Genomic DNA, 6515 nt, shown 5'->3' on the forward strand with positions numbered 1-6515 from the left:
TGACCCTGATAAGTTTGGAAAGCGAGATTCTCAGCCATCATATCGGTGTGAGTTCGCCGGCGGGGTGGTGGTGGACGGCGGAGTGGAGCGGCGGCGCTAGAGCCACCTAAATTTTCCTCCTCAGTGGGGAAGTCAATCTGTCGCTTGGCATACTTTCGCTTATCGTCTTTGATGGAAATCGGCTTCATGGGTTGAATCCACTCCTCGTCGTCCCGGAATAGAACTCCCGCACGGGCACACAACTCGGACATAATTGTCGGGAAGAACAGACCGACGTGACTGTTGCGAGCACACAACATGATTTGAGAGTGGATAAGTGTGCCCACATTCACGTCGTAGCCGTGAGTTAACGCAAAAAGGAGAACCGCTCGTTCCTTTTGGACCTCGCTCTTATGCGAGACCGGCATCATCCGTCGGGCCACAAATAAGTACCACATGGCAGCGTCAACGGTCAAGAATTTCTCATCGAAACAGCTCGGCGGTCCGCCCACTGGTTTCCACATCGCACCCGCACCCGGATGGCATAGCGCGGTGATAATCAAGTCATATTTCGGGTCAGCAGCTAAAGCCTCAAAACGAGAGTTGTCGACCTCCGCCGTTTCCAACAAAGCATTGATAGTTGCCAAGTCACACGGGACATGTACACCCCGAACAAACACCGTCCCATTTCTCCCCTCCATAGCATTCGCGTAAAATTCACGCACCACCGAAACTACCGCCGCCTTAGGATGATTGGAAAAAGTTTCCCATCCGCGCCGTTCCAATTCTATCCGAGTTCCTAGGTGCCTATCGGCAGATTCTTTTCGGAATCCCCTCTCTACTATCGGATTTCTATTCATCTTGGCATGCTCATACCTAGCCCGCTCTTCCTCACTAACAAATCGATGCCTATCAAAAGTCTAAGAGGAGGAAGAGTCGGAAGTACCTCTTTGTTTCTTCTTTGGAGCCATAGTAGCGGATGAGAGATTTTGGGGGAATCGGAGAAGATGACGCTTGAATTCCGCAGGAGGCGCTTGCCCACGATGCTTGAATCTTGATGGTTGGAGTGATTCCCTGCAAGAAGATGAGAGGAGAGTGGAAGTGAGTTAGGGATTTGAATGAGTGAAAGGGGAAAAATTTCGTGCAGAATGAAGAAGGGAAAGGGGATCTCGCTTATTAAAGCGGTCGCGCTCGAGCGGTAAAAAGTTACCGCTCGAGCGCCAACCTTTTGTAATGTAATAGTCATAGGTAAGCAGGCGCGCTCGAGCGGTAAGATATTACCGCCCGAGCGCCAACTTTCTGTATGCCAAGGGAAGTTTCGCGCTCGAGCGCCAACTTTCTGCCCAGAATCGAAATAAATTATTATTTTTTTTTAAATAATACAACTGGAAAATAAAATAAACTGACACGAAATAAAAAGAGAATTAAATTAAATACAAGAGAAGGGAAAAGAAAGAGTTCTCAATTTATAGTTGAGAGCTTGACCGTCGGTCCGTCTCAGTTCGGATTCTCTTGGAACCGTGTGATTCCAAGTTGTGGCTCAACTATGCCACCCATGTAGTGCTTTAGGCGCTGGGCATTGACCGTAAATATCCCATCTTTCCCATCTTTCAATTCCACAGCTCCCGATGGATAAACTTTCGAGATCACGAATGGACCGGACCATCGCGACTTCAATTTACCGGGAAACAAGCGCAACCGGGAGTTGTAGAGCAGAACACTTTCACCCTCCTTAAATTCTCTCTCGATGATTCTTTAGTCATGAGCCATTTTGGTTTTCTCCTTGTAAGACAGTGCAAGATCATAAGCCAAATTCCGGAACTCCTCCAATTGGTCCAATTGAAGCAAACGCTGTTCACCTGCATCAGTAAAATTAAAGTTCAGCGCTTTTGTTGCCCAATATGCCCGATGCTCCAACTCGACAGGTAAATGACATGCTTTACCAAATAACAACCTATACGGTATAGTGCCTATAGGTGTTTTAAAAGCAGTCCTATATGCCCATAGAGCATCATCTAACCTCACCGACCAGTCTTTCCTACTGACGCCTACCACTTTCTCCAGAATTCTCTTTATCTCTCGGTTCGACACTTCCACTTGACCACTCGTCTGGGGGTGATAAGGGGTAGAGATTTTATGTGTGACACCATATTTGCTTAAAAGTTTTTCAAAGAGTTTGTTGCAGAAATGAGTGCCACCATCACTAATGATTGCTCGTGGTGTTCCAAAGCGGTAAAAAATGTTTTTCTTCAAAAATTTTAGAACCACTTGAGCATCATTAGTGGCGTATGCTTCCGCCTTTACCCACTTAGACACATAATCCACCGCCACCAAAATGTATTTTTTCGTGAAAGAACTGGGAAACGGTCCCATGAAATCTATTTCCCACACATCAAAAACCTCACACTCAATGATATTATTTAAAGGCATTTCGTGACGGTTAGAGATGTTACCTGTCCGTTGGCATTTATCACATGCTATCACATAAGAACGAGCATCTTTAAAGAGGGTTGGCCAATAAAAGCCACATTCGAGTACCTTAGATGCCGTCCTCGTTGGTCCAAAGTGACCACCTACCTCACGGTCATGGCAATGAGTAAGAATCGATCCCATCTCTTCCTCCGCCACACATCTCCGAATCATAGAATCTGCACAAATCTTAAACAAGAAAGGTTCCGCCCAAAAATAATATTTCACGTCCGAAAAGAATTTCTTTCTTTGGTGAAATGTTAGATTTGGGGGAGGTGAGCCTGTAACAAGAAAATTCGCAAAATTTGCATACCATGGACAATTTTTCACCTCAAACAACTGCTCATCCGGAAACCAATCATTAATCGCATCAGTCACACAGTCATTACTGATAAATTCTAATCTAGACAAATAATCTACAACCACATTCTCAACACCCTTCTTATCTTTTATTTCCACATCAAATTCTTGCAATAATAAAATCCACCGAAGTAAGTGTGGCTTTGCATCTTTCTTTGCAAGTAAATATTTAAGGGCAGAGTGATCAGTAAACACAATTACTTTCGACAAAACAAGATAAGCATGAAACTTGTCAAGTGCAAACACTACTGCAAGTAACTCTTTTTCGGTGGTGGCATAATTCAACTGTGCTTCATCTAGAGTCCTACTTGCATAGTATATGGTGTGAAATACCTTGTTTTGTCTTTGTCCGAGGACAGCACCTACCGCAGTATCGCTAGCATCGCACATGATCTCGAAGGGTAGATCCCAATCCGGTGCCACCAAGACAGGAGCCGTCACTAAGCGCTCTTTCAACTTCTCGTATGCCTGCAAACAATCAGAATTGAAATCAAAAGGCACATCTTTCATGAGTAAAGAAGATAAAGGTTTTGCAACTTTAGAAAAATCTTTGATGTAACGTCGGTAAAAACCGGCGTGGCCTAGAAAACTTCTAACTCTCTTTATGGACGCCGGAGGTGGTAAGTTCTTGATAACTTCAACTTTCGCCTTATCCACCTCTATTCCGTGCCCCGAAACCTTGTGCCCTAGGACAATTCCCTCTTGTACCATAAAGTGGCATTTTTCCCAATTAAGCACCAAGTTTGTCTCCTCACATCTCCTCAACACTACCTGCAAGTTCTGCAAACAATCATTAAAAGACGAGCCAAAAATCGAGAAGTCATCCATAAATATCTCAAGAAAAGTCTCAATCATATCATGGAATATAGCAGTCATGCATCGCTGAAAAGTGGCAGGGGCATTACACAAACCAAATGGCATCCGTCTAAAAGCAAAAGTGCCATAAGGACAAGTGAAAGTGGTTTTCTCTTGGTCCTCGGGCGCAATCATGATTTGGTTATACCCATAATACCCATCTAAAAAACAATAGAACTCATGACCCTTTAACCTCTCAAGCATTTGATCAATAAAGGGAAGGGGAAAGTGATCTTTAAGGGTAGCATCATTCAATTTCCTATAATCAATGCACACACGCCATCCCGTAACAGTCCTAGTGGGTATTAATTCATTATTTTCATTTGTGATAACGGTAATCCCACCTTTCTTTGGCACACACTGAACAGGACTTACCCATGCACTATCAGATATAGGATAGATAATACCTGCGTCGAGAAGCTTAATTGTTTCAGCCTTTACTACCTCTTGCATATTTGGATTTAATCGTCTTTGAGGTTGCACAAGAGGTGAGTACTTCTCTTCCATCAAGATCTTGTGCATGCAGACGGATGGACTTATTCCTTTGATATCTGCCACCTTCCACGCAAATGCACCCTTGTGCGCTTTCAAAACTTCCAACAGCTTGTCCTCCATCACATCTGTCAAAGCAGCAGAAATAATGACAGGTAAAGTGTTATTCTCACTTAAGTATACGTACTTGAGGTGTGGGGGCAACGGCTTTAGCTCAAGCGTTGGTGGATCCTCGATGCTTGACCTTTGAGGGGTCAAATCTCTTCGTTCTCCTAGATCCTCCAATCGCATCTTCATTGGCCTTCTCCATGGTTGGTTGGCATTAAAGTGTGCCACAATTTCAGCTCTTTCTTCGTCTAACTCCTCTTCTCCCAATTCAGTATTGATAGTGGCCTCCAAAGGGTCCCTAAGAGCATCCTGCACATAGTTGGATACAAGAGAGTCAAAAGCATCAATTCGAAAACAACTATCAGAATGCAGTGTGTGCTTAAGTGCATTAAAAACATCAAATGTAATCTCTTCTTCGCCCACTCTCAATCTCAACTTTCCCTCTTGCACTTCAATAAGTGCCTTGCCAGTCGCAAAGAATGGTCTCCCCAAAATGAGAGGCATCTCGGTATCCTCCTCCATGTCGAGCACCACGAAATCGGCAGGAAAAATAAATTTGTCCACCTTCACTAGCACATCCTCAACCACTCCGCGGGGATACTTGACAGATCTGTCAGCCAGTTGCAAGGACATTCTCGTCGGCTTAGGCTCTCCCAACCCAAGTTTCCTAAACACAGAAAATGGCATCAGATTAATACTTCCACCAAGATCACATAATGCTTTATGAAAAACAACATCACCAATCATGCAAGGAATAGAGAAACTCCCTGGGTCTTTTAGCTTAGGTGGGATTTTGTTTTGCATCAAAGCGGAGCAATTTTCAGTTAAGTTGACTGTCATATGATCCTCCAACTTCCTCTTATTTGCTAAGATATCCTTCAAAAATTTAGCATAGCTAGGCATTTGCATTAGAGCATCGGCAAAGGGAATATTAATATGCAACTTTTTAAACACCTCGAGAAACTTACCGAATTGTGCATCTAGTTTTGCTTTTTTAAGTGCTGCAGGGAAAGGAGGAGGTATAACGATTTTTGGTTGTGCAGTGGGTGCTAGTGTGGAGTTAGAAGACTTACCTTTAGATGTCGCGGGTTGCTCATCCACTGTTTGAGTTTTCTCTTTTTCCCTTGACTCCAAAACTTTCCCACTTTTCAACTCAATAGCCTTCACTTGCTCTTTTGGATTCGTCTCTGTGTTACTTGGCAAGGTGCCTTGCTCTCTACTTGCTATCATCTTGGCCAACTGTCCAATTTGATTCTCGAGTCCCTTTATTGATGCATCTTGGTTTTGGAGTCGAGTTTCAGTGGATGAAATAAACTTAGACATCATTTGTTCCAAGTTGGACTTTTCTTCTCTAGGAGGAACAGATATATACATCGGTTGTTTGCCATATTGTTGTCCTCCTTGCGGTCTATTTTGACTGTTTTGACCGCCCCATGAGAAGTTAGGATGTTGCCTCCACCCAGGATTGTATGTGTTCGAATAAGGGTCATTCCTTGGGCGGTTTTGGACTCCCACTTGATTCACCGGTGCCTCATTTTGCACATAGAAGGGATTTCCATCTTGAAAGTCTTTCACATAGTGCTCTCCTCCGCACTTTTCACAGAATATCTCTTGAAGACGCATAGCCGTGCCACCCACATTCAAGCCGTCTATTTTCCTGTTTAGAGCGTCAAGTTGTGCAGTAATAACAGAAAAATCAGTTACCTGGTGAACTCCGGCACTTCTCCGCTAGTTGTTCCTGTCAGATTGAGGATGATAACTGCTAGCAGCCATCTCCTCCAGTAGCTCATAGCCTTCCTCAACAGTTTTTCTCAATAGATTTCCACAAGCAGCAGCATCTATCATAGTACGATTAGGAGTAAGTAAGCCATAATAGAAGGTTTGAACGACTAACCCAAGTGGCAACTCGTGATGGGGGCATCTTCGTAATAGATCTTTGAAACGCTCCCACGCCTCATATAGTTACTCTTGATCGAACTGAGCAAATGTTGTGATGTCTGCCCGCAGCTTCATGGTCTTCGATGGAGGAAAGTATTTGATGAGAAACGCCTTTGCCATGTCCTCCCATGTAGTGATCGAACCTACAGGTAAACAATTCAACCAAGCTTTAGCTTATCACGCAAAGAGAAAGGAAATAAACGCAGTCTAACAACATCATCAGAAACTCCATTAAATTTAAAAGTATCGCAAATCTCAAGGAAATCCGCGATGTGTGTGTTTGGATCGTCCACAGCAGTTCCTCCAAATTGGAC

At 43.8% G+C, this 6515-nt stretch overlaps 1 non-coding gene across 1 annotated transcript; it reads left to right on the forward strand.

Moving 5' to 3' along the window:
• Positions 1 to 6166: 6166 nt before the first annotated feature.
• LOC140808495 (small nucleolar RNA R71) lies at positions 6167 to 6272 on the forward strand. The gene has a single exon (XR_012112916.1). It is a non-coding gene; the product is annotated as a small nucleolar RNA R71 (small nucleolar RNA).
• Positions 6273 to 6515: the final 243 nt, after the last annotated feature.

Source organism: Primulina eburnea, chromosome 12, assembly GCF_022965805.1.
Source record: "Primulina eburnea isolate SZY01 chromosome 12, ASM2296580v1, whole genome shotgun sequence".
In the NCBI taxonomy this organism is placed as follows: domain Eukaryota; kingdom Viridiplantae; phylum Streptophyta; class Magnoliopsida; order Lamiales; family Gesneriaceae; genus Primulina; species Primulina eburnea.